General features: G+C 44.1%; 1 protein-coding gene across 7 annotated transcripts in view; it reads right to left on the bottom strand.

Annotated features, from left to right (window-relative positions):
- ARHGAP32 (Rho GTPase activating protein 32) overlaps positions 1-25,618 on the bottom strand; it is a 409,701-nt gene that overhangs the window by 167,369 nt on the left and 216,714 nt on the right. The window lies entirely within an intron of this gene.

Raw genomic sequence — 25,618 nt, forward strand, 5'->3', positions numbered from 1 at the left:
CTGCCAGAGTGGTATAAAGAGGCCTTAGGGCAAATGAGAACCAGGCCCCAAGGGATTTCAGACACTAAAGTAGTTTTTTATGTAAAGAATAGAAAATAACTACAGGATCTCAAGTACCGTAGTGCAGTATATGGTGGGTATTTAATGATGAGCACTGTAACAAACTGTATCTCAGGGTATTTACACATCCCTTTAGGAGTCTGAGGCTCTTCTCCCTTCAACACCTCCCACCCTCTTTCTCTCTTACACACACATTTATCCTGGTTTGAACACACACAGAAAGCCCCATGTCACAGCCATGACTAGGAGGATCTCTTTTTTCCATCAATCACAACCCATTCCTTAACAGATTAGCATGCAAAACCCTCCTGCTCACAACCATGCACTAAGCATATGGTCTCTGCAGCTAGAATTACCACATGCTGGAGCTCGACAGGAATGTGATGTGGTGATGACAGTGTAGCAAAATGTGATCACCAAGTGACGTGATGACATTTTGCAGCTCTAAACCTGAATCAGGAGACTATGAAAAACACACAATGCAGGATGCAACAACGCTAGAGCAATCTCAGCATTATGTTGACAGGGGCACTACCCCCAGCACTCCTACCCTTGACTAATGCCTATCAACTCTGTAAGAACTCACTGCCTCTAAACAGAAAGTAAGGTTGACAGCAATGGAATCTTCAGGCGGTTGTTTAATATTCTGTAGCACTGTTGATTTGTATTACCATATACATATTAACATATAAATATATATTAATGTCACGTTGCAGGAATTTCTAGGCATCCTTTCTTTTCTAAGTACCTATATGACACTCATCATCGCAGTACCTGAGTTGCTCACATTCATAGAATCATAGAAGATTAGGGCGGGAAGAGACCCTCAGGAGTCCAACCCCCTGCCCAAAGCAGAACCATTACCAGCTAAATCATCCCAGCCAGGGCTTTGTCAAGCCAGGCCTTAAAAACCTCTAAGGATGGAGATTCCAACACCTCCCTGGGTAACCCATTCCAGTGCTTCACCACCCTTCTAGTGAAATAGTTTTTCCTAATATCCAGCCTAGACCTCCCACACTGTAACTTGAGATCATTGCTCCTTGTTCTGCCATCTGACACCACTGAGAACAGCTGAGATCTATTCTCTTTGGAACCCCCCTTCAGGTAGTTGAAGGCTGCTATCAAATTCCCCCTCACACTTCTCTTCTGCAGACTAAACAAGCCAAGTTCCCTTAGGCTCTCCTCATAAGTCATGTGCCACAGCCCCCTGATCATTTTTGTTGCCCTCTGTTGGACTCTCTCCAATTTGTCCACATCCTTTCTGTAGTGGGGGGCCCAAAACTGGACACAACACTCCAGATGTGACCTCACCATGCCCAATAGAAGGGAATAATCACATCCCTCAATCTGCTGGCAATGCTCCTACTAATGCAGCCCAATATGCCATTAGCATTCTTGGCAAGAAGGGCACACTGCTCACTCATATCCAGCTTCTCATCCACTGTAATCCCCAGGTCCCTTTCTGCAGAACTGTGGCTTAGACAGTCAGTCCCTAGCCTGTAGCAGTACATGGGTTTCCTCTGTCCTAAATGCAGGACTCTGCACTTGCCCTTGTTGAACCTCATTAGATTTATTTTGGCCCAATCTGTCTAGGTCACTCTGGACCCTATCCCTACCCTCCAGCGTATCTACCTCTCCCCCAAGCTTTGGTATCATCTGCGAACTTGCTCAGGATGCAATCCATCCCATCATCCAGATCACCAGATGTTGAACAAAACCGGCCCCAGGACTGACCCTTGGGGCACTCCTCTTGATACTGGCTGCTAACTAGACATCAAGCCATTGATCACTACCTGTTCAGCTCAACAATCTAGCCAGCTCTCTATCCACCTTATAGTCCATTCATCCAATCCATACTTTTTTAACTTGCTGGCAAGAATACTGTGGGAGATCCTATCAAAAGCTTTGCTAAAGTCAAGTTATATCACATCCACTGCTTTCCCCTCATCCACAGAGCCAGTTATCTCATCATAGAAGGCAATCAGGTTGGTCAGGCATGACTTGCCCTTGATGAATCCATGTTGACTGTTGCTGATCACAAAAATTGCCTTCCAGGCCTCCGCAGACCTCACTCTCTCTGTACAGGTTAGTGATAGGCACACGCCAACCCCCAAGAGTGCCTCTGCGGTGCCAGCCCATTCCACTGAACACTCACAGAACTCACAGACTCAGTACGGCCAAAGGAACAGCACACACCAGTTTACTAATTTTAACTCAAGATCACCACCAAGATCACAGCACTTAGATAGAGTGATAGTGAAAACAAAAAACCAAGTTCATTATCAAAGAAGAGAGATTTAAATGGTAGAAAGGAAGAATACTGGAAGCAAATGGTTATATGTAAAACATAAACTCATAATACACTTATTAGAGCCTAAACCTAACTCACAAGACATTCTTTGTCTCCTACAGGATAGTTTACCCCAAGTCCTTCTCCCAGCATTTTCAGACAGTTTGGCTGAGATCCTTTCATAAAATAAAGCCCACTAGCAGCTTGTCCTCACAGACTGGGAGGGTGGTTCATCTGCACCCCAGCTGTACCAAATTAGATCTTTTGATCTTAGCCTGAAAAGCAGGGTTCCTTCCCATGCTGTGTCTCTCTTCCTGTTAATTTTCTTCTGAAGACTCCACAAATTCTTCATTAGCATTTGACTCAGTATGCTAACAGACGCCTATAGTGAGACACACTACATAGTGGTTCACCATGATGACAAGTGTCTCCCACCTCCGTGTGAAGAAGTTTGTCTCGAGACCCGCTACCTTTGAGCATCCTATGTTTAACTACACAGTCTAGAGAACACAATGTTCAGCATATAGACATAACTCCTTACATATTTTCCATACATACATCTCACGATGATGATGATGATGATGATATGATGATGATGACACATTTGTAGTAGAGAGCTTACGTGACATGACCCTTTTTAGTGAACTCAGGGCATCCCTAATATCATGTGTATCCCTGTCTCCTCTGACAGTTGGCATCAAGAAGTCCTTGGGTCACACTAACCTTAACTCTTGGGGCAGGGACAGTGTTTTCTGTGTCTTGCATTTCGTGGGTATCACTGCAACAAAATGAATAAATGAACAACAGGTCATGTGGCTGGACTTGTTTTGGGGCCTGGGGAAAGCTGTCCATGGGCTTGTGAAAGTAGAATGAATTATATTGTGAAAATAGAAAGGATTAAAGAAATGCTGTCTGTACCTTTAAGCAAAACTGTTGGAATGCTGCAATCCAGGTGTCAGGAATACAGACATTCACATAGAACAATTGCACCATTTAAGGGCAATTGGTGAAGTATTAGCCTCAAATCGATAAGAGTCAGGCCATGTCTACATCTAAAATTTTGCAGCGCTGGTTGTTACAGCTGTATTAGTACAGCTGTATAGGGCCAGCGCTGCAGAGTGGCCACACTTACAGCAACCAGCGCTGCAAGTGGTGTTAGATGTGGCCACACTGCAGCGCTGTTGGGCGGCTTCAAGGGGGGTTCGGGGAACGCGAGAGCAAACCGGGAAAGGAGACCAGCTTCGCCGCGGTTTGCTCTCGCGTTCCCCGAACCACCCTGCAAACCGCAGGGAAGGAGACCTGCTTGCTCGGGGGTTCGGGGAACGAGAGAGCAAACCGGGAAAGGAGACCAGCTTCGCCGCGGTTTGCTCTCGCGTTCCCCGAACCACCCTGAAAACCGTAGGGAAGGAGACCTGCTTGTTCGGGGAACGCGATAGCAAACCGGGGAAGGAGACCAGCTTCGCCGCGGTTTGCTCTCACGTTCCCCGAACCACCCTGCAAACCGTAGGGAAGGAGACCTGCCTGTTCGGGGAACGCGATAGCAAACCGGGGAAGGAGACCAGCTTCGCCGCGGTTTGCTCTCGCGTTCCCGGAACCACCCAGCAAACCTCAGGGAAGGAGACCTGCTTGCTCGGGGTTCGGGGAACGCGAGAGCAAGCTGGGGAAGGAGACCAGTTTGATTACCAGAGGCTTCCTCAGGTATGCTGGGATACCTGCTTATTCCACGGAGGTCAAGAAAAGCGCTGGTAAGTGTCTATACTTGATTACCAGCGCTGGATCACCAGCGCTGGATCCTCTACACCCGAGACAAAACGGGAGTACGGCCAGCGCTGCAAACAGGGAGTTGCAGCGCTGGTGGTGCCCTGCAGATGTGTACACCTCCTAAGTTGCAGCGCTGTAACTCCCTCACCAGCGCTGCAACTTTCTGATGTAGACAAGCCCTCAGTAAGGAAGTAGGATATGCATGCTGTGCCCTAGGTGAATTTTACAGTTTTGCTTTCTTTGTCCCTTTGTCTAATTCCCGCTCTTTTATTTGTATAAATAAAATAGTTTGTGCCTTGCATGGTGCTCACATTATCTGGGTGTTATTGGCGGAGCGCTGCGCTAATAAAACAAAGTGGTCTGACAAATTGTGAGTCCTGATTCTAACTTTGACAATTTGGAGGTCCCACTGAGATGGCAACCGTCTTCACTAGGGCTGTGTGATTCCTGACCGTTTTTGTAGGATGACCGTGGCAGCCAGCACCTGGGCATTTGGCCCAAGCGGTCCTCCACTAGAGCGGAAAGGCGCACAGCCACAGTGAGGTCTACGCCATCGAACCTGTTGGTTCCCACTCTGTTCTGGTAGGGATCCCGGGATCTGATATCAGGAATCTGGTCAGGTAATTATTTCTGTGTTTTGTCCAGACTGAGGACTGTCCTGTCTCTGTGTCCATCCGTACTCTTGTGGAGTGTTTGAGTCTGGGTGCCGTCTTCGTCCGGGGATCGGCCGACCAAGGGGTTCCTGTCCCCGTGGTCTGAATGAGTGGAATCTGCACAATCGCAGCCGCACCGCACTTTGGGTAGAACCCCTGGTGTGAAAGCAAGGGCGACTGAGGCAGTAGCCTATGGGTTCCTTTTGTGTGTTGCACTGGGCATCGCTCTGACAAACCCAAATTTTCTTCTTGTGTGATTGGTATGTGAAGTCCTCCTGTATTGGTAAACAGACGTCTAAGTTGGGACCGTTCCCTAAATGAACGCCAGCTCATCTTATGTATTTAGGATGGGTCCGGACTTCTGTAAAAAGGGTCCAGACTCCTGTAAATTTCTGAAAAAATGGTCTAGGCTAACTCAGGGGGATACCAAAACTCAGTGGCCACTGTTAAAATCTTGGAACAAAGACTGAGTGGACGTCTTAAAGGACAAACTCAGCCAACCTAAAACTAAATTGGCTAAAAAAGAGGTTAATTGTTTCATGCAGTGGTGGCAAGAGGCAAATCACAGGTGGACAAAATCAAAACTCGCCTCTCAATTATTCAAATAATAAGTTAAAAGCTTTATTAAAAGCCTCCTCTCCCACCACCAGACCAAGCGCTCCCCTTTACCCCGTTCTCCAAACCCCGGATCAATCCAACCCCCTTCATACTCCCTCCTTTGACAGGCTGAATGGATAGATCCACCCAATAGCCTGCTTCCATGCCAAAAAGCAAACAGTTTCCCGTGATTTTACTAAAGGGTGCTATTTTCACAGGCAGTGTTCCAGAGGATTGGCTTATTCTGATGCAGGGAGCTGTTTGTAAGTCTAAAGAGACACTTTGGAGAAACATTTTTATTGCTTTTATTACACACTTGTAATCACTGAAATATTTCTCCCATTGTCATATGACTGACAGAAACCTTCTCTAATAAACTATAAGCTTTTTTTTTTTTAAATGAACCTGGCACAGAAGATGCTTTTGACACTTCCAGCCTGCATCTTTCAATTGTGAAGGTCTTACAGGACTGACGCAAAAAGCTTCCTTCCCTACCCTTCCCGCCACTAAGAGCCTTTCCTAGGTCAATCACCTTCCTCATCACCATGCAGACCAATTTTCAAGAAGCACTATCAGAATCCATAAATCTCCCACTTGAGTCCACAGGCTACTAACATTTGCACTGGAGTCTTCAGGAACACAAACTAAATCAGCCTGGTGAGTTACCAAGAAAGCTCGCCAGAAATTGATATAAATGTACTTCTGCAGGAATCTTCCATTACTTATATAATATCAGCAACATAACAAGGGGACTTCTTTTTTAAATGGCTTAATGGGCTGAGACATTTAATTGGAAACCTTTTTCAGCTATGTTACAAACAATGTTTCCAACACATATTTCCACAAAATTCTGATGCCTACCACTAAAGAAAAACTAGCAGCCAAAAACCCCCGTCTGCCTCCAAAGGAAACCACCTTTAGTCACTAGTTAATTGACCCTGGTGAATATAATACCAGACATGTGGAAATAGGCACTTTGATATATGAAGTACACATGCCTGCTCTTGCGTGTTATTCATTCCACCACAGACTATGCTCAGAAAGGGAAAAGAAAATATTTTCCATGTTACTGTTCAAAGGGACACTAATTCAATGTAATGATGGGTTTCCATAGCATCATTTGGTGTCTTCAGTGTTCTGATAGGATTCTGGGATCTTTGCTTCAGGGTTTTATCCTGCCATTCGCTACATTTTAGAAGAAGAGCTATTGCCCTTGAACACTTCTGCACAACAGTAGATTTTTCAAGATTCGCAACAATACATGAATGACCTTAAAGACCAGAACTGCACCCTCAGTTTGTATCCTGTATTTTTGGTAGAGGCTGCAATTGATTAAGGCAGATGTAAATAAAGGCCTCTGGTGTTATAACTTGTTAGCTCCATTTCACATCCTATTAAGTCTGATTTACCAATTAACAGAAAATAAAATGAGATTATTCATAAATTAATCTTCTCTTGCAGTGATTCTCAGACTGAGGTCCAAGTTCTAGTTAGGGAGCTGTGGCGCACCTTCTGATGATGTGCAGATTTTTACACAGCTTGGGAATCAAGCAGTGGAAGTGAGGGGTGTTTGAAGAGAAGTTGGGTCTGAGAGGGTCTTTCATGTGAAGGACTCTGCAGAATGAAAAGAATAGAGAACTCTTGTTTTATCCCACTGGCACAAAAGTGACATTTCTTACGTGGAATATAAAGGTCCTAACAAAAAGACATATACAAAAGTGAAGGATGATAGTACCAGACCTGAAAAGTATTCTTTATGCATCATATATATTAAGAGATCAGCCTGAATCAAAAAAATCAGATCGAAATACCTCCAAATTCTAGTAGGTCTGGGATCCGAACCCAGATATGGATTACAGGTAGGTCGTATCCTTATGATGAACCCAACCAGATACAAGCATCCTCAAGGTAGAAGGTGGAGAGTTTGGAAATCCAGATATTAGTTTTGTAGATTACACCAACATAAATATATTTCCAAACTCAGCATTGGCTGTTTTGCTGGAATAATAGTTTCAGGCATATCTACTTATGCAGTTCTAGGAAAGGGCACCAAATGGCATTGCTGCTTAAAATCATCTTGATTGGATAAAAATCATTTTACTTATCAAATTGTATCTAACGTCAGCAATGAACCATATAAGGATGCAAAATCCGCCAATGAGCAGGAGGAAAAGCTTACCCACGTTGAGTAAGTTGCCACTTCACCCACAAAAAAGCACAACATATTCTTAAGTCTAGTTCAGAGAGGGAGTTTTTTGAAATTGGGAGATTAGGACCCAAATTAGAGGCTCCTCAAGACAGTGTCGGAGAAATGTCCTTTAAATTCCTGTCCGGTTTTTTTTTTTTTGAACACTAGATGGTGCTGTGCTACAGAGCACAGCCCTGACATATTAGATGACATGTTTTCTATGCAAACTCCTCTAACATTTTGCACCAGTTTATCGCCTTGCCCGTGTATACTTATTTCTTAGCAAAAGGGGTGCTGAGTACAACTGAGCAAATATTTACAGTGTCATGACAATGGAGACAGAGCTATGAAAGGAACTGGTTGCTTGGTGGTTCTGGGCAAAAACAAAGACACAAAGTAAGAGCTAGATTTTTTTTCCCTAAATGGTTTCACCACAAAGAAAAAAGCATCCTTTTTTTCAGCCTCTGTCTCTCTCTGGACAAGACAGGGTACTTATTTTAGTTGTTGCCAATTTATTTCTATGAATGCAATAGTCTAGTCATCACACAAAAGCAATCATTTTTAAAGTTACTCCAGCATTCCGAACTATTTGCCTATAGAAGCCACTTGAGTGGGCCAAGAATGAGACGGCTTTATTTTTTCTGGCGATACCTTTAAAAAAGGGGCATATCGCATATGCCAGCAAAATATAATCAGTAATTGTTTACCCTCATTGAGAGACTCCATATTCAAAAAAAGAAAATCAGTAAATACGAACTATTTACAGCACCATAAGATATATACATTCTCCTTTGGCATACAGTATTCCATAAAACGGCTGACTTTCAAAGGAAAGTGGATTAAAATCACTGAGTTCAAGTATGATTGCCTTTTCCTTTAAACATCAGGAGCCATTCCAATCTGTGGCAGGCCAAGGACATTTTTAGTCACAGCCCAGTTTTCCATTTGCTGGAAACAAGCATATCACTATGAGAAAACTGAAAACTGATGCGTCTTGTCATTCTAGGTTATGAGTCTCTCTTCTTCCCCATTTTCTTAAAATCAATATTAACTTTTAAATTAATATTCACTTTTCTCACACTGACAAGACTTGAAGTCATTGGAAAATACCTATTTCCATTTGGCATTATAGAGCTGAAATCTCAGCCAAAGCACGTTGGTGGGGGGCAACACGCATACAACTGTTTTGGTGAGAAGAAGAAAACACTAAGCTCTGGTCTACACGATAGGCATGGTCTACACTATAGACTTATATCTCAGGGAGATGGATTAACTATGGCAACAGTAGAACTCTCTCCCATCGGAATAGGAGCACGTTCACTTAAGCACTGCATCAGTGCAGCTGCGTTGGTACAGCGTTTTAAAGTGTAGACCCGCCCTGAGAGGTCTTAATCTGTCAAATGTATTCACTCATCCCAGGCTCGTTACCAGGATCCCTATGCACCATCTTCCTCCTTGCCTATAGTTTACACAAGACATTCTGCTTTACACTAAGAAGAAATTCATTGTTATTAAGGCCTTATCTACACTGGCAAGTTTATGTGCAGTAAACCAGCTTTCTGCGTTGTAACTTCCGAGGTGTACACACTGCCAAGCCACTTAGTGTGCAGAAACTGCACAGCAGCAGCACTGTAAAAAAACCACCCCTATGAGAGGCGTGCAACACCATAGTGCCAGTGTAGACACCCTGGTCGATTACAGGGCTGCAACAGGCCTCCAGGAGGTGTCCCACAATGCCTGTTCTCGTCTCTCTGGTCATCAGTCTGAACTCCACTGCCCTGCTGTCAGGTGACCAACCATCACCCCCACCCTCTAAATTCCTTGGGAATTTTGGAAGTTCCCTTCCTGTTTGTTCGGTGATGCATGCAGTAGTCTCAGTGCATTCTTCCAGGGGACCATGCCTGCTCCACGCACCAGGCAATCCCCTGCTTGGAGCAATGCCGAGCTCCTGGACCTCATCAGCATTTGGGGAGAGAAGGCTGTTCAGCCCCAGCTGGGCTCCAGCCATAGGATTTATGATACCTACGGACAAATTTCATGGTGTATGACAGAAAGGGGCCATGACTGGGACACATTGCAGTGCAGGGTCAAAGTGAAGGAGCTGCCGAATGTCTACCACAAGGCACAGGAGGCAAACTGCCACTCTGATGCTGCGCCCATGAGCTGCCGGTTCTACAAGAAGCTGGACGCGATACTCAGTGGCGACCCCACCTCCACTGCAAAGGTCACTGTGGATACTTGGGTGGCTCGTGTGCCAGTCGAGAGTGGACCGTGCCAGGAGGAAGAAGGGGAAGGGGACCCAGAGGCAGAGGATGACTCGGAGGTCAGAGATGCATGCAGCCAAGAGCTCTTCTCTACCCCGGAGGAGGCTAGCCAGTCACAGCTGTAGGATCTTGGCGAAGTGCAAACGGGAGAGGAGGCCCCTGGTAAGCAGCTTTGATCTTGGGAATTGCTGAAGCGAGTTGTTGGGGGCAGGAGGGTTACAGAAAGCAGGCTTGTGTCTGTGTGATGAGCATACCAATCACATGCCTAGTCTGAGCAGTGGAACAGGGTGTTGATTGACTCCCTCACTTCATGGGAATCTATATCAGAGATCTCCAGGAAACTCTCATGGAGATACTGGGCAATCCGCTGTGGCAGACTCTTTCGCAGAGCTGCTTTGTTTCTTGCTCATTAAGGATAACCTTCCTGCGCCACTCTGCCGTCATGGGGGCGGGCAGGGAAATTGCTGCACACAGGGGAGCTGCATAAGGGCCAGGGCAGAAGCCACAGTCTTGGAGAAGATCCTCCCTTGACTCCCTGCTCACCCTCAGCAGTGAGATAGCTTCCATAATGAACACAGCCTTGGAAAATGTGGAATGATTATAAGCCTACACACATACACAGAGAGAGAGAGAGCTGGTGCTTCCCAACAGCCACGTGCCCAGTACAGTCCTGGAACACTTATCTCCCCTGCCCCTGAGGCTATTCATCATTTTGGGGGTCTTGTGGCTCATGTGTGCTTGCCTGGGGTCAGCTGGTTAGTGACAGGTGTGTGAATAATGGCTGTGTTTTAAATCACTGAATCAGTGTTCTGTGTGTTGCAAACAACACCGATTCTGTAAAATGTTGCATTTTGGCTTCACAGAGGTGACCTTGGGAACCCAGTCTCCCTCTTTGTTATCGCCGGCTGAACGGCTGCGCAGAATTAGAAGGCGGCCACGAAGATCTAAGGAAGACTTTCTGCGTGAGATCATGATGTGCTCCACGGCCAAAAAAACAGAACTGAAGGAGTGGTGGGACAGCATAAAGAGGGACCAAAAGAAGAACAAAGCCACTAAGTGGCTCTTAAACGTTATGGAGTGCCAAGTGGACACTCTCCAGGCACTACTGGCACTGCAAACTGAGCAGCTCCATGCCTGCCCTCCCCTGTGTCAGAATTTGTCAAAGTTCAGATAAAAATGAGAGACAAGGTGGGTGAGGTAATATCATTTATTGGAACAAAAAATATATAGATAAACATTCTGTTCTGTTTTGTTCTCGTTTGGAATGAAAATTAGGGTTCTCAGAAGCATTAGACACAATCTTTGATCAAAATTAACATATCTTGCACAAATATATGCAACCCACACATCTCTAAGGGAGGGTTTGCAGGACCAGGCCCTAAATGTGAAAGGAGCCTAGAAGAGACAATAGTGAGACCAACCTCCAACTAATAGGGACGCCAGGAGAAACCTCCTCCCATCCCCACCATTACTTCACGACATGGTTGAACATCCACTTCTCCCACTGACAATGGAGATGGGAGGTGGAGGAAGATAAAAGGGGAAGAGAGATAATTTACTCGTTTCTACTACCCAACAAGGGATTTACTCCACTCCTTCCCATGGCTCCAGAGTGGCGGGGGGCTTATAACTTCGGCAAACTTCAGGTGTACACCAGCATTTTCCACCTCAGAGCAGCGACTTTTTATAGAAAATGAACAACTGAGCTCTCAGGCACTGTGCACAGCTGCCATGTGTTTCATATCACGGCACCGATTTCTATACAGAAACTCTAGCAAGGGAAAAACATGGAAAAGATTGGATGGGAGTGTTCTCCCCACATCTTTTATGGGGTTGGGAGGGGGAAAATGTGAACTAATTGCTGTCTTGAAAAAAAGAAATAAAATGAAACGACTTTCCCCGCTAAACCAATATGCAGGACAAATGAGTTCAATGATATTAAAACACCTGGCTTTATTGTGCTTTTCCTTTTCTCTGTCATCGGAGGTGAGCTCATAGACTCATAGACTCATAGGTCAGAAGGGACCAATCTGATCATCTAGTCTGACCTCCTGCACAAGGCACAGGGCTCACTTATCCTTCCCAATGAATTTAATGGGCTTTGGATGAAACCTCTAAACTTGTCCTTGAACTTTGCATCCCACTGACCCTTATCCAGTGCCATCTCTTGTTGATATCACCACCAGCTCAGACAGATTGCGAGAACCTTTCTTCCTGTTTTGTTTTGTTTTTTTAAACACACCCCTGTAATAGAGATTTGTGCGTCAGACACTAAGAGACACTGAAAACTACTAATATGGCTCTAGCCTTCTTCACAACTAGAAAGCAATTAGGTCAAGTAAAAGACTGAAAGCAATCAGGGCTCTCTCTTCCAGCGGTCTCTGGAGAGCACAACTAGCCCGGTCTCATTGCTTCTATGCTAAGAAAGAACACACATGAAAAAGGTCAAAGAGCAGAGCACAAAGCCCCTGCTCTAACTCCAAGCTTAGACACAATACAACACATACCTAGAGAAATTCTGTCTCCCCTCCCCCTTTCTTTTTAAACCATTAAACAAGATTTCCAACATCTTACCCAAATGCTTCCTGCACTGGTTATCTCAGTCATTAATACCAGAGTTTTAACATTTACATCGGAAACACAAAGATGATTCATCATCCTTAATCAGTAGATTTGGGACACAGACAATCCATCCATCAGCACAGTGCATCATTAGACAAAATAAAGTCATAAGCAAGACTCTCATCATTTGTAACATGCTGGGGACACACAACAGGAAGCAGAAAATAGCAGGGTTTGTGCTGAACAAACTTCTTGCTATAGCTGTGGTGCTTCATAAGAGTCTCTTACTGATAATACTCACACACGAGTAACCTGACTTAAGTCAACAGGCAAAGTCATTTACATGTGTAAATGTCAGATCAGACCCTAATGGTGTGCCATTTATGGTTTTTTAGGCAGTTCATTATTCACACGCTACAAAGGATTTGGTTTTAAAAAAATCTTGTATTAATGCTGACAGATAAAAATGAATTAAATGAAATTCACAGATAAAAATGTCACTTATTTTCAAGTACTTTTCCTTTTTTTGTGTGTGTCAGCTTATGTTTTTCAACTAAATATACTGAGGTATTAATGGGCTGTTTATGAATTTTGATTGCTACTGCAGTTAAATTATAAACAGAAGATGGAATATATTATACCACCAAGTAGTAACCATGTTATGTCTGGCTACAGCCCATTTCCCTCATCACCCAATTTGCTACCTATCACTTGTCACCCTCATTCATTGCACCATGCCTAATATTAGGCCCTGAACATGCATTCAGATTGGCTAGCTCAGACCCACTGCATCCATACGAAGTCCCACTGAAGCTTTTAAAATGGAACTGATTTTCAAATGTGCTTATATAGGGCAGACTGAAAGTTTTCCAACAAAACCTTTTCTTTTTTTCATAAATCATGTCTGCTTCTATGCAAAATGTATTATTTATTTATTTTGAAAAACAGAATGCCCAAAACCAGAATATTTCAGTATTTGAATTTCCACTGAAGAATTAAAATTCCCTGCAGCAAGCCCCTCTCATTCTTATGAGCTCCAGTCCCAACCACGTACAGTTCCTGTTGACTGTAACCGGAATTGGGGTATTTAGTGCCTCTGAAAATCAAGCCCTTACTTTTTAAAAATCAAGTGTTCGTTTACAATGCAAGTTAGATATTTATGCTAGTTTTAGGATGAAGACAAATCAGCTGGCATGGCACTTAAGAAGTCTCCCAGTTGCAGTACACTTTTTCCCCCTCCACTATATTTCTATAAGAGATTTTACATTATGTCATAATTACATAGTTACACAACGCAATTAGATGTCCTAGTGAGGCCTTTGTGTATTTATGATAAACACATCCAATGACATTTACAGCACTTCTATCATTTGAAGAAATTAGCCTCAATACATGAAAAGACGTTATTCCAGAATACATTGTGTGGTTGTAGTTATGCCTATTAGCACATTTACAGTAATTATGCTAATTATGCACAGTAATTGTTTTTTAAAAAGGAATAAGAGAGCAAGAAAAATAGAGTAAAGGCTAAGTTCTGTTAGTACCAATTTGGAGTAACTATTGATTTTAATAGGGTGACTCTGGACTTATACTGCTGCAGCTGGCGCTATAATTTGTCTTGGAAATTACAAAAGACAGAGATGCTCAAAGTCCTGGTACCATGGCGCCTCCTGAGTTCTATTCCAGCCAAGCCACTACTGGACACTGAGTTGAGTGATTTGCTTGTCTTGCTTAGCCAACCCACAGAAGAAGCTCAGTTAAAAAAAATAAAAAGGACTTTGCTGAAAACTATATGTTCCATTTGAGCCTAACTATCTTCTGTTCTTAAACTGTGAACGCCTGATACTTTGGTCCAGATTGGAAACAAACAGATTGGAAACCAACAGAGGGAGTACAGGCGGCATAATATGGAATTGCCCTTACACACAGTGTGACCAATCCTGTCTCACAGCATGTGATAGTTTTTTATAGCCCCAGCTCTACATGTCATGTGATTGCACAAGAATCTCAGCTTTCATTAAAAAATTATAATCTAGCTCTCATGGTTGCAAAGAAAAGCTTGAAAACATAACATAAGATATCTTAAGGCAGTGGTTTCAAACTTTTTTTCTGGGGACCCAGTTGAAGAAAACTTTTGATGCCCGTGACCCAAAGGAGCTGAGGATGAGGGGTTTGCGGTGTGGGAGGGGCTATGGGCTGGGGCGGAGGGTTGGAGTGTGGGAGTGAAGGCTGTGGGGTGGGTCCAGGAATGAGGGATTTGTTTAGTTTGGAAAAGAGAAGACTGAGAGGGGACATGATAGCAGTTTTCAGGTATCTAAAAGGGTGTCATCAGGAGGAGGGAGAAAACTTGTTCACCTTAGCCTCCAATGATAGAACAAGAAGCAATGGGCTTAAACTGCAGCAAGGGAGATTTAGGTTGGACATTAGGAAAAAGTTCCTAACTGTCAGGGTAGTTAAACACTGGAATAGATTGCCTAGGGAAGTTGTGGAATCTCCATCGCTGGAGATATTTAAGAGTAGGTTAGATAAATGTCTTTTAGGGATGGTCTAGACAGTATTTGGTCCTGCCATGAGGGCAGGGGACTGGACTCGATGACCTCTCGAGGTCCCTTCCAGTCCTAGAGTCTATGAGGGGTTCAGGGTATGGGAGGGGGCTCTGGGAGGGGGCCAAGGGTTGGGGTGCGGGAGGGGGTCAGGGCTCTGGGCTGGGGTACAGGCTCTGGGCTGGGGCCGAGGATGGAGAGTTTGGGGTGCAGGAAGGGGTTCCAGGTTTAGGGGGGCTCAAGGCTGGGACAGGGGGTTGGGGCACAGGGTTGTGAAACGAACTTAACTCCAGCAATTCCCGGGCAGCGGCGCAGCCGAGGCACAGAAGCAGGCTTCACGGCTGCCCTGGCATCGTGGACCGTGCTGCGCCCCGGAAGCAGCCAGCAGCAGGTCTGGCTCCTAGGGAAAGGCACACAAGCAGCTTTGCGCGACTCTCGCCCACAGGCACCGCTCTCCCCCCAAGTTCCCGTTGGCCGGGAGCTGGTGCTCAGGGCAGAGGCAGCGCGCAGATCCCCGTGGCACGCCTGCCTAGAAGCTGGACTGCTGCTGGCCGCTTCCAAAGTGCAGAGTGGTGTCGGAAAAGGTAGGCACTAGCCTGCCTTAGCCAGGCAGCACCACCAATGGGACTTTTCACGTTCCAGTCAGCAGTGATGACCAGAACAAGGTGACCCACTGCCTTACATGCTATGACCCAGTACTGGGTTGCAACCCAAGGTTTGAAAAACACTGCCCTAAGGCAGGGGTTCTCAAACTTCACTGAACCATAACCCACTTCTGACAACAAAAATTAATACAGAACCCCAGGAGTGGGGACAAAAGCCTGAGCCTGCCCAAGCCGCAACACCCCAGGTAGAGGGGACAAAAGACCCATAGCCCCAGGCCAGGGGCCCAAAGCCAAAGGCATCAGCCCCAGGCAGGGGGGCTGCAACCTGAGCCCCGCCACCCACGGCTGAAGCCCTCTGGCTTGGGCTGTGGTCCCGGGCCCCAGCAAGTCTAAACCCCATTAAAACAGGGTCAGGACCCCCAGTTTGAGAACTGCTGCCCTAAAGGAAACAAGCAGGCAATTAAAAAAAATACTAATTTATCTTTTTTTAAAAAATCCCATGCTTTTTAAGCTAATCTCATTATTTATTTACTTATTTTGAGGCCTGATTCATAATTCTTGAACATATGGGATTGTCAGCTCTATATATATCTGGGCACTCTCTAAAGCATTCTCTTAAGTATTAACTAACTGCACTGCCTTGTGTCTAGGCATGGACACTGAAGTTTGAGAAAAAGCTCTTCTGTAAAGTACAAAGAGGTTAAAAGAATGGCTCCTGTTGACTTTGGACCAGAATGTGAAGCCTTCACTCACCCTGGGAGCTCTGATTATGCAAACAGCCCAACTGACTTCAGTTGCATTATCTGTGTGGGTAAAAGCATGCTAGTACATAGGAACGACCATGCTAGGTCAGACCAAAGGTCCATCTAGCCCAGTATCTTCTGACAGTGGCCAATGCCAGGTGCTTCAGAGGGAATGCACGGAACAAGTGATCCATGCCCTGTTGCCCATTCCCAGCTTCTAGCAAACAGAGACTAGGGATACCATCCCTGCCCGTCCTGGCTAATAGCCATTGATGGACCTGTCCTCCATGAACTTATCTAGTTCCTTTTTGAACCCTGTTATAGTCTTGGCCTTGGGTGAATGAGGACTCCGCAATACGGCACTTTGTAAGGTGCACATGGGGCTGAGAGAGAGGCTCTGCTAGGTCCCTGTAGACAGCTGCAGACCTGCTAACGCCCACAAGGGATCCAAAGGACAGTAGAGAAAACTGCCTGATACTGCATTATTTGAGAAATAGCATGTGATCATGTAAATACTGTATCATGATGAATGAGGGGGGCATGCGACCTAAACTTTGACATTTCCTGTCACTGGAGAGCATAAAAACTCTGTTAACATGGGCGTATTTCTATGGGTTTATGTAAATACACATTACATACTGAGACACAAACTCCAACAAGAAATCATGACTTTGTAATCCCCAGGAAATGTCACTCCATTACTTGCCTTACCACAGACTATTTATCTCACATGGCAAAAGCACTATACTGTATATAGCTCTGAAATTCAAGAAGAGGAAAAAAATAAACAGTTTTGCAGATATAAACAGCAAAAAGGAGGAGGATAAATTCTGCATGAGACACAGCGAAGGACACATTGAAAAAAGGAAAACCCTGAGAAACCTCAGTATTGAGGAAATCTTTGCCAAGGAAAAAGCATAATATATTGGATTATGTGTGGAAATAGTCAGCTGATAAATGGTCTTTGAAAAGCAAGCATCCGTTTGACCCATTCTCTTTAATCTAAGTGTCAAACCCATAAATGCCTGGCTTCAAAGCAAGAATTTAAATAGCTACAAAAAGGACGACCCGTGGTTATAAAAGGTTATGGTCTGATCAGAAGCTCCATTTTGACTTTTGCTCTTGGAAATTCCACTAAGACACTCAAAGGCAGAAGAATAAAATATTGCGTTCCAATCTTTTCTACTTCATCTTTAATGTTCAGAGATGTCACTTCATTAAGGTACCAGGCAGTGCAGGGAAAGAGGACCCTGTATTACAACACACAGGTTAGGGTGAACATGTAGGTCTCGGTCCTACAGGCTTTACATGAGTAGTGTCAATGTATTGCAAAATAGAGCTTTCTACAAGAAAGGTTTTTGGTATATTCCTGCCCCTATGCAGCATGATCTCCTTGCTCTTCCATTGAAGTCAGTGGGAGTATGTCTTGAGTACACTCTGATATCTCCAAAGTGATTAAACTGTTACATATGTAAAATGTTTATGTGTGGATGGATGGATATCTTGTAAGACACACAGAGGACCAGACTCTGCTCTCGGTTATAGCAGTGTAAATCTCAAGTTACATCACTGAAGTCAATGGAATTACTCTGAATTTACAGGTTTCAGAGTAGCAGCCATGTTAGTCCGTATCTGCAAAAAGAACAGGAGTACTTGTGGCTCCTTTAAAACGAACAAATTTATTTGAGCATAAGCTTTCATGGGCTACAGCCCACTTCAAAGCTTATGCTCAAATACATTTGTTAGTCTCTAAAGGTGCCACAAGTACTCCTGTTCTAAACTAAACTGCAAGTTCTCTGACGCAGGGACTACCTTTCAGTTATAAATATGTGCAGACCCTAGCACAAAGGCGGCCTGAGCTTGACTGGGGTCTCAGAGGTTACCATAATAACAAATAAACAACAGTACTGCCATGGAGAAAAATGCTGCTTCAGAACTTATTGGAGTCTGATTTAAGGCTGCTTACAATGCACATGATCTTAACGATTTGTGTTTTAACTGTCATAAAGGTTACCTTTTTAATCTCAATGTCTACTGTCACTGAATAACTATTGTCTGATCCCTCTGTTGTCTGAACCCCTCCCATCATTTCCCACAACTGTGAAAATTAAAAAAAAAAAAAAAGTTTAAAACTAATAATTTTGCACAACCATGAAAAATTAACTCATAAAAACAGAAAAAAAAATGCTTAAAAATAAACACCTATGTTATCCACCAAAATTATTTAAAAAAAAAAAATCAAGTTCTGCCAAGCCTATTTTTGTACACCTCTACCCAGATATAACGCAACCAAATATAACACAAATTCAGATGTAACGCGGTAAAGCAGTGCTGGGGGGGGAGGGTGGCGCACATTGCGCACCCTGGTGGATCAAAGCAAGTTCATTATAATGTGGTTTCACCTATATTGCTATATTCACCTATTTTTGGCTCCTGAGGACACGTTATATCACAGTAGAGGTGTACCATTTTTATAGGCTGAGATTTTCAAAGCCAGCGGATGCGGATGGCCAATTCCCATTAATTTCAAGTACTTATTAAATCTCAGCCAGAAAGTAGACACACATGCACATCCATCTGTGTGGCAGATATAAAAGAACTACACTCCTATGTGCAGGCCAGACTATATTCAGCCACTGACTTGTGCAGAAATCTCTTAAGTCAATTTATGACTGTTGTACATCAGATAGCGAGCATATCAGGAGACACTGTGTAAGCATTCTATGAAGTCTACTGCTACAGCCCTAACGTGTTGAACTCAAAGGCATGTTATGTTGACAATGGAGTTTAAAATACTATCACTACTATAACTTTTGCTGACAGAAGCTGTTTCATCCTGAACATGCTCCAAGCAATTCACAAGCTACACACAGTGTGAATCCTACACTGAGGACCACCTATAACAGCCCTTCCCCCAGCACATCTTAAGCAGCCACTTTGAAGTATTCCCCAGCTTTCCAGGAGAATTTTGTTGTGTTTTAACTCAAAAAAATTAACAAGCCAACCAGATTTGGCTCATCCCTTTAGATGTTTGTTTAAAAGTGAGCTACAAAGAAAAAATAAAAATTTGCCTGGATTGACCCCTTTTTAGTATTTTATGGTGTATACAGAAGGCTGTTAAAGGGGTGTGTGTGTGCTCTGTTTTTAAAAATATATATATTTTTTCCTTCTCTCTCTTTTTATTTTAAATCACCACAGAAATTCAGATCTTTGGATGACTCAAGAAATAGCATCTTTATGCTAGTGAAACCTGATTGAGAGAGGAAACTGATATTTATTCAGACTGTTTAAAACATTTTTGAGGGGAGGGGGTTAACTAACACGGCTGAGAATAATTTGGGAGAAAGAATGTCATTATTAAAGATTCAGCATTACTGCCCCTTCAATTAAGAGATAAGAAGGCTCACAATCCTCAGAGACCTCCAATGAGTCCTTCTGCAAAACCAAGTAAAAAATCAGACTTGACATTTCACATAAGAACGAAAACACTCCAAAACACCACCTTTCACATATATCAGAAAGAAGCAAGAAAGGGCACAAACACCACTTCATATACCTTTGAGACAACTAATTTCACTGTACACACGAATCACTTCACCTACCCTCAAATAGCAGCCACATCTGTGCAGGGCCACCCAGAGGATTCAGGGGCCCTGGGGTCTTCGGCGGCAGGGGGCCCCCGCCATCTAATTGCCGCTGAAGACCCGGCACTTTGGTGGCGGGTCCCAGGGTGGAAGGACTCCCCGCCGCGGGTCTTCGGGGCACTTCGGCAGAGGGTCCTGGAGTGGAAAGGCCCCCTGCTGCTGAATTGCCGCCGAAGACCCAGAGCAGAAGAAGCTCCAGGGGCCAGGGCCTCGCAAGAGTTTTCTGGAGCCCCCAGAGCGAGTGGGGCCCAGGGCAAATTGCCCTACTTTCCCCCGCCCTCTGGGCAGTCCTGCATCTGTGGCATTTAACAAAAGCTGTCCAACTACTCACATCAACACTAACCAGTTTAGGATGGGTAACTAGGCAGAATACAATATCAACTGAATTTAAGAAAGGAGAATTTAGCTACCCAAAATTGGAACTGGAGCAGCATATTTTAACACCTGCAGGAAGAGATATTAGAGAATATACTAAGGCTCCTGGCATCCTACTCTGGCAGTGTAAAGGAGCCTTAAAGTGGGTGAAAACGTAATTTAATGTAAAGAAGCCTTAATGTAAATTAGAGTCAGGTCCAGGATCTTCAAGGAACACACTGATTGGGGTCTCTGATTTAGGTCATCTGTCCAAAAGAAACTGGCCAAGGTTTCCAAAAGTGACCAGTGATTTTGAGGCCCAACTTGAGATACCTTACAGTGGCCTGATCTTCAGAGGGTTGTGTTCCGCACATTCTGAAAATTAGACCTCTTTAAGGTGTCACAAATTGGCTATCCAATACCACTGGATACTTTTGAAAATCTTGGCCATTATGTCCAACTGCAACATGCTCGGGCATCGGTTGAGCATTAACTCAGAGGGAAGATCACCACCTATGGAAATTAATAGCATCAGACCCTGTGGTACCCAATTCAAGTATGACCAAGTCCAACCTTGCTTTGCCTGTGACATTTGACAAGATCATACCCACGGGTGGTAAGGCTTTGGATGCAGTTAGGTAAACTACTAATTAGCAGGCTTCAAAACCAGCCTTAATTAGAGGCCACTATCATTTCTTGGCCTCTCTGGACTAGAACTGGAATTATGGATAATTAATCTTAAAAATATCACAGTTCTCATGATGAGTTTCTAGCAGCACAGCAGGCAGTGAAGGACATGGCATCATTTTGGAGAAGAAAGGACTCCCCCCCCCACCCCCGGTTATAAAAAGAATGAAGCGCTAAGGGACCTGATTTTAATTTAACTATATGCCTGTTAATAAAAAAGAGTTTTTATATGACTTACTTATGAGCACGGCTATGATTTTCTCATGGATATTTTCAGTAAAAATCAGGGACAGGTCATGGGCAATAAACAAAAAGTCACGGAAGCCGTGACCTGTACCTGACTTTTACTAAAAACATCCCTGTCAAAATGGGGAGGGAGGACCTGGCACCCTGCTGCCCCTCTCTCCCCCTACAGCGGCTGGGAGCTGCAGGGACCCCATTGCCCAGTGGCTGGGAGGAGTCCCCCACCACCCTGCCGGGCTGGGAGCTACAAGGGGGCGGGGGGATGTCCCTGCCAGCATCCGAGTTTGGGTAGCTGTGAATGCCCCCCTCACCACCTGCTGCTGAGTGGCTCTGGGGTCCCTCTGTTGTTGCCGGCGGCTGGGAGCTGTGGGGGGGGAGCTGACTGCTCACGATGGCAGGGGGGCTGCAGGGGGGCCCCTACACCAGCAGCCACTGAGCAACTCTGATGTCCCTCTGAAGCTGCTGGCAGTGATGCCTGTGAGCTGTGGGTGCCCCAGCTGCCCGCAGCGCCTGAGATGCTGCAGGGAGGAACTGTGCCAGCAGCAGCGGCTGGGCAACTCAGGGGTCGCCGGTGGTGGCAAGTCAGTTGCGAGGATCCCACTGTTCACGGAGACTGGGCTGCTGAGGTATCCCCCACTGTCATGGAGGTCTCTGAAAGTCACGGATTCCATGACTTCCACGACCACCGAGACACATTTTTGCCTTACTCATGAGTTTGCAAGCCTGACTTAACTTCCAATTATGTAGCTCTAGAAAAAAGCCTAGAAATCAGGTGAAAAAAAATCTGCTTGGGACCCATGCTTTAAAGTTACCAGACTGGGTCTTTCCCACAGATGCTAAATTGAGACTCAAGTCTTCTACTCTGTTCTAGTCAACACAGGTTCTTATACCGTGCTCATTACCATGATATCTGAGCACATTAAGCAATCTGATTAACATCTGTCAGGGACTAAGATTATGGAACAATAAGGGGGAAAAAAGAAAGATAGTTTATTCTTTAAAGATGATCTGCACAATATTTTTCTGTCTGCTTTTGCTTCTTTTTTATTCACTAAGAAAGATCTGCTCTTTTTGTCCTTGTTTTTAAGAGCTTAGGTTTTTCTCCCCCCTCCCTTCTTTTTTTTTTCTTTTTTTTTTTATTTTTGAAGCTTCAAAATATCAGGAACATCAAGCCTGACCCTTCCAGGGTTTTGCTGGAGGAGTTAGGAGCCTCAGATCTCGTGGAAAAGTTCTTTCACCACTTAACTGGAGGGGCTGGGATGCTGAGTCTTTCACAAAGATGTCCTTTCTGCCAAAGGTTTCTTAGATGTTTCAGTTAAAAGGGCGCAAACAAAAAGAAGAGAGTTCTAAATAGCCTGATGAAAAATCCCCTCATCTCTCAAGTGCTCAGTATTCAGCCTCTTGCCTCCTGCAACATGGAGTTTCACGCTGAACAAGACCTGAATTTCTTACACAAAAACAAACAGAATGAGCAAAACAGGACACAAACATTTTTTTTCTACTTTCCAGGTCACCTTTAAACATGGAAGGCACTCAAATCACAGTGACAGATGCAGTGTAAATACCTAGAGAAACAAACACATTCCTGCCAGTGCAGCTACACCGTAGTGCCTCCATGGAGAAGAGGGTGGCAGTATATCACTCATTCAGTCGGAAAAAAAGAACTAGCATACTGGCTTAAGAAGTTTTATTTTGATTTCCAGTCCTGGTTTCTAAACTCCCCGAGTTTGGAGATGCAGAAGCAGCGTGCTCAGGGAAGAGGGAATGCTTTGCCCTGACCAGCAGAAACTATCTCTGTCTGATTAAGGAACTGCACCCAAAGGGGGCTAAAGGAAGCTCCATTCAGCTGGAATTAACAGGAAAGCAGCCACATGGCTGCTGACTCAAGGTATACAGGGGAAGGGGTTTTGCAAGAGCTCAGACAGGAAGCAAAGACTCCACAGCAGAAGAAGTAAAAACCAAGGGACAGACAAAAACTAGTATGGGGCGTATTCAAAGCACTACTTACAGCTCTAATAATATGGTGAAAATGCACATGCATTAATAATTCGAAGTGAGTGCAGTACCCACCAGGGGTCACTCTAAACTGGTCAAAAACCTGTGAAATTAAATCCAACTTCAAACCACAAAACAAGATAGACAGCTGGCAGCTCATGAAGCAGATTCTGCTACCTGCACTCCTCTTCCCTCCCCGCATCCTATGGTCCCCATTGCTCCTTTATCAGAGCGCCCCACCCGATAAAACTCACAGCTTTTACACCTAAACCTTTCTGACCCTCAGGCATCAGCTCCCTAATGCTCACTCCTCAAGCTGTCCCAGTAATTAGTTATTACTGTGCTCACCACATACAAAAGTCATATATTGTCGGCCAGCACGTCCAATATAAGTCCTATTTTCAGGGTAATCAAACCTCAGACTGTAAAACTAAGGTTTATTTTTGTTTGTTTGTTTTTTTTAAAAAACACTCCAAGCTGAAATTTGATAAATAAGAACTTAGCCCACAATCATTTTTAAGTCAGCTTGTAAAAGTTTGACCCTTTTGAAGTTTCATATTTGCAATAAAAAAGGCAATATTAAAGCCCCATTCTCAACAGCTATGCAGATGTGGTGAGTGTAACAGCAAGTTGGGAGGATTTTTATTATTATCTAAACACAAACTGGCATGACAAGACCATAAACACTGCCTGAAAATGAGGTTTTCTGATAGATCATCTGCTTTATGACCACATTAATAAGCTTTATCATTCACCCAATAAAGTTAATTTTAAGGCAGGCACATGGATTACGAACATATACATTTTGAAGCATATGCCATTTTGTATTTTTATTTCAATAGCTCATTACTCATGAGGTTGGTTGGTGATTCATTACCATTCTTACTTCTGAATTATTACTGGCATCACTCCTCAGTATGGTGATGCAGAAGTTTACTCTGTTGCTGGAGTCTTTGAATGAGGCTTAAAAAAATCCCTATGTCCTGACCACTGAGAATCAATAGAAACCTTTTGCTGCTTTTCAGAAGGGTATGCATGTTAACCTCAGCGCCTGACCACATAAATTCAGGCTCTTACTCAGCCTCTCCAGATCAGCTTTCTGTAAAAGTCATCTGGGGAACTGATTTCAGAGTAGCAGCTGTGTTAGTCTGTATCCGCAAATATAACAGGAGTACTTGTGGCACCTTAGAGACTAACAAATTTATTTGAACGTAAGCTTTCGTGGGCTACAGCCCACTTCATCGGATGCACAGAATGGAACATATAGTGAGGAGATATATAGGGAACCTTCAGCCTGTCAACGTGGCAAGATGGTAGATCTTGTGTGTTGAAAACATGTATACCACACTGATAGGTCATTACCTGTTTATTAAAGTTCTGTTAATTGGGTGGAGGGGCAGAGAAAAAAACTCAAGAAGCTTGCTTATCAGGAGCAAGGGATGTGTTAAGTGGGCTTTAGTGGAGTTAGAAATTAGAGAAGTGCAATGCTTTAGCAGAGGAAAACTTGAAGATGGAGAGTCCTGCAGAGGTAGCATCACACATTTCAGTTTAAATATTACATCAATACGAGCCACAGAGCCAAGTCCTGAGTGCACTGATAAACTGTACTTCTAGCCAGTGTGTAACGGGAGCATACAGCTTCAAATGTCTTTAGCGCCACGACTGCAACCTGAATTAAGTACTTGATGGTATAATGGCCAGGAGTAAAAGGAGAAGAGTGAGCAAGGGAGAGCGATAATTGATACTTGTGGAATCTATAACAGAGATCAAAGCTGCCTCTCAATATTTAAGTCCCTTAGGCTTTTAATGTCACAACCTTCATGCAGGAACAACCCAGAAACAGGAGCCTTCGCATCCTATGCACACTGGGAACAAAGCAGATCATATTTAAAACAAAGAAAACATCAAAGTCTGCAGACTTGCAAGAATGCCTCTGGCATATAGCTCCATGGTCATGTGTGCGTGTCATTTTAAATCTAGAAAAGGGCCCAAATCAAAAACCCATATATCAACACCCAGGAACCCTGAGAAGTTCTGTACAGTTCATTATCTCTAAGAGCTAAAACAAAACTCTGGTGCTCAACTCTGAAGATCTTATAAACAACCTCTCTGATATGTGAAGCTGTTAAGATGGCAATTCATAGCTGCGCCATAGAGAGAGATTCCCCCATGGCTACAGCCCTACCAAATTCACTGTCCGTTTTGGTCAATTTTACAGTTATAGGATTTTAAAAATCATAAATTTCATGATTTCAGCTATTTAAATCTGAAATGTAATGATGATACAATTGTAGGGGTCCTGACTCAAAAAGGTGTTAGGTGGTGGGTGTCGCAAGGTTATTGTAGAGGGGGTTGCAGTACTGCTACCCTGACCTGTACACTGCTGCTGGAGGGTCGTTATCTTCAGAGCTGGGTGGCTGGAGAGCGGT

The sequence above is a fragment of the Gopherus evgoodei genome, chromosome 19 (genome assembly GCF_007399415.2).
Source record: "Gopherus evgoodei ecotype Sinaloan lineage chromosome 19, rGopEvg1_v1.p, whole genome shotgun sequence".
Lineage (NCBI taxonomy): Eukaryota > Metazoa > Chordata > Testudines > Testudinidae > Gopherus > Gopherus evgoodei.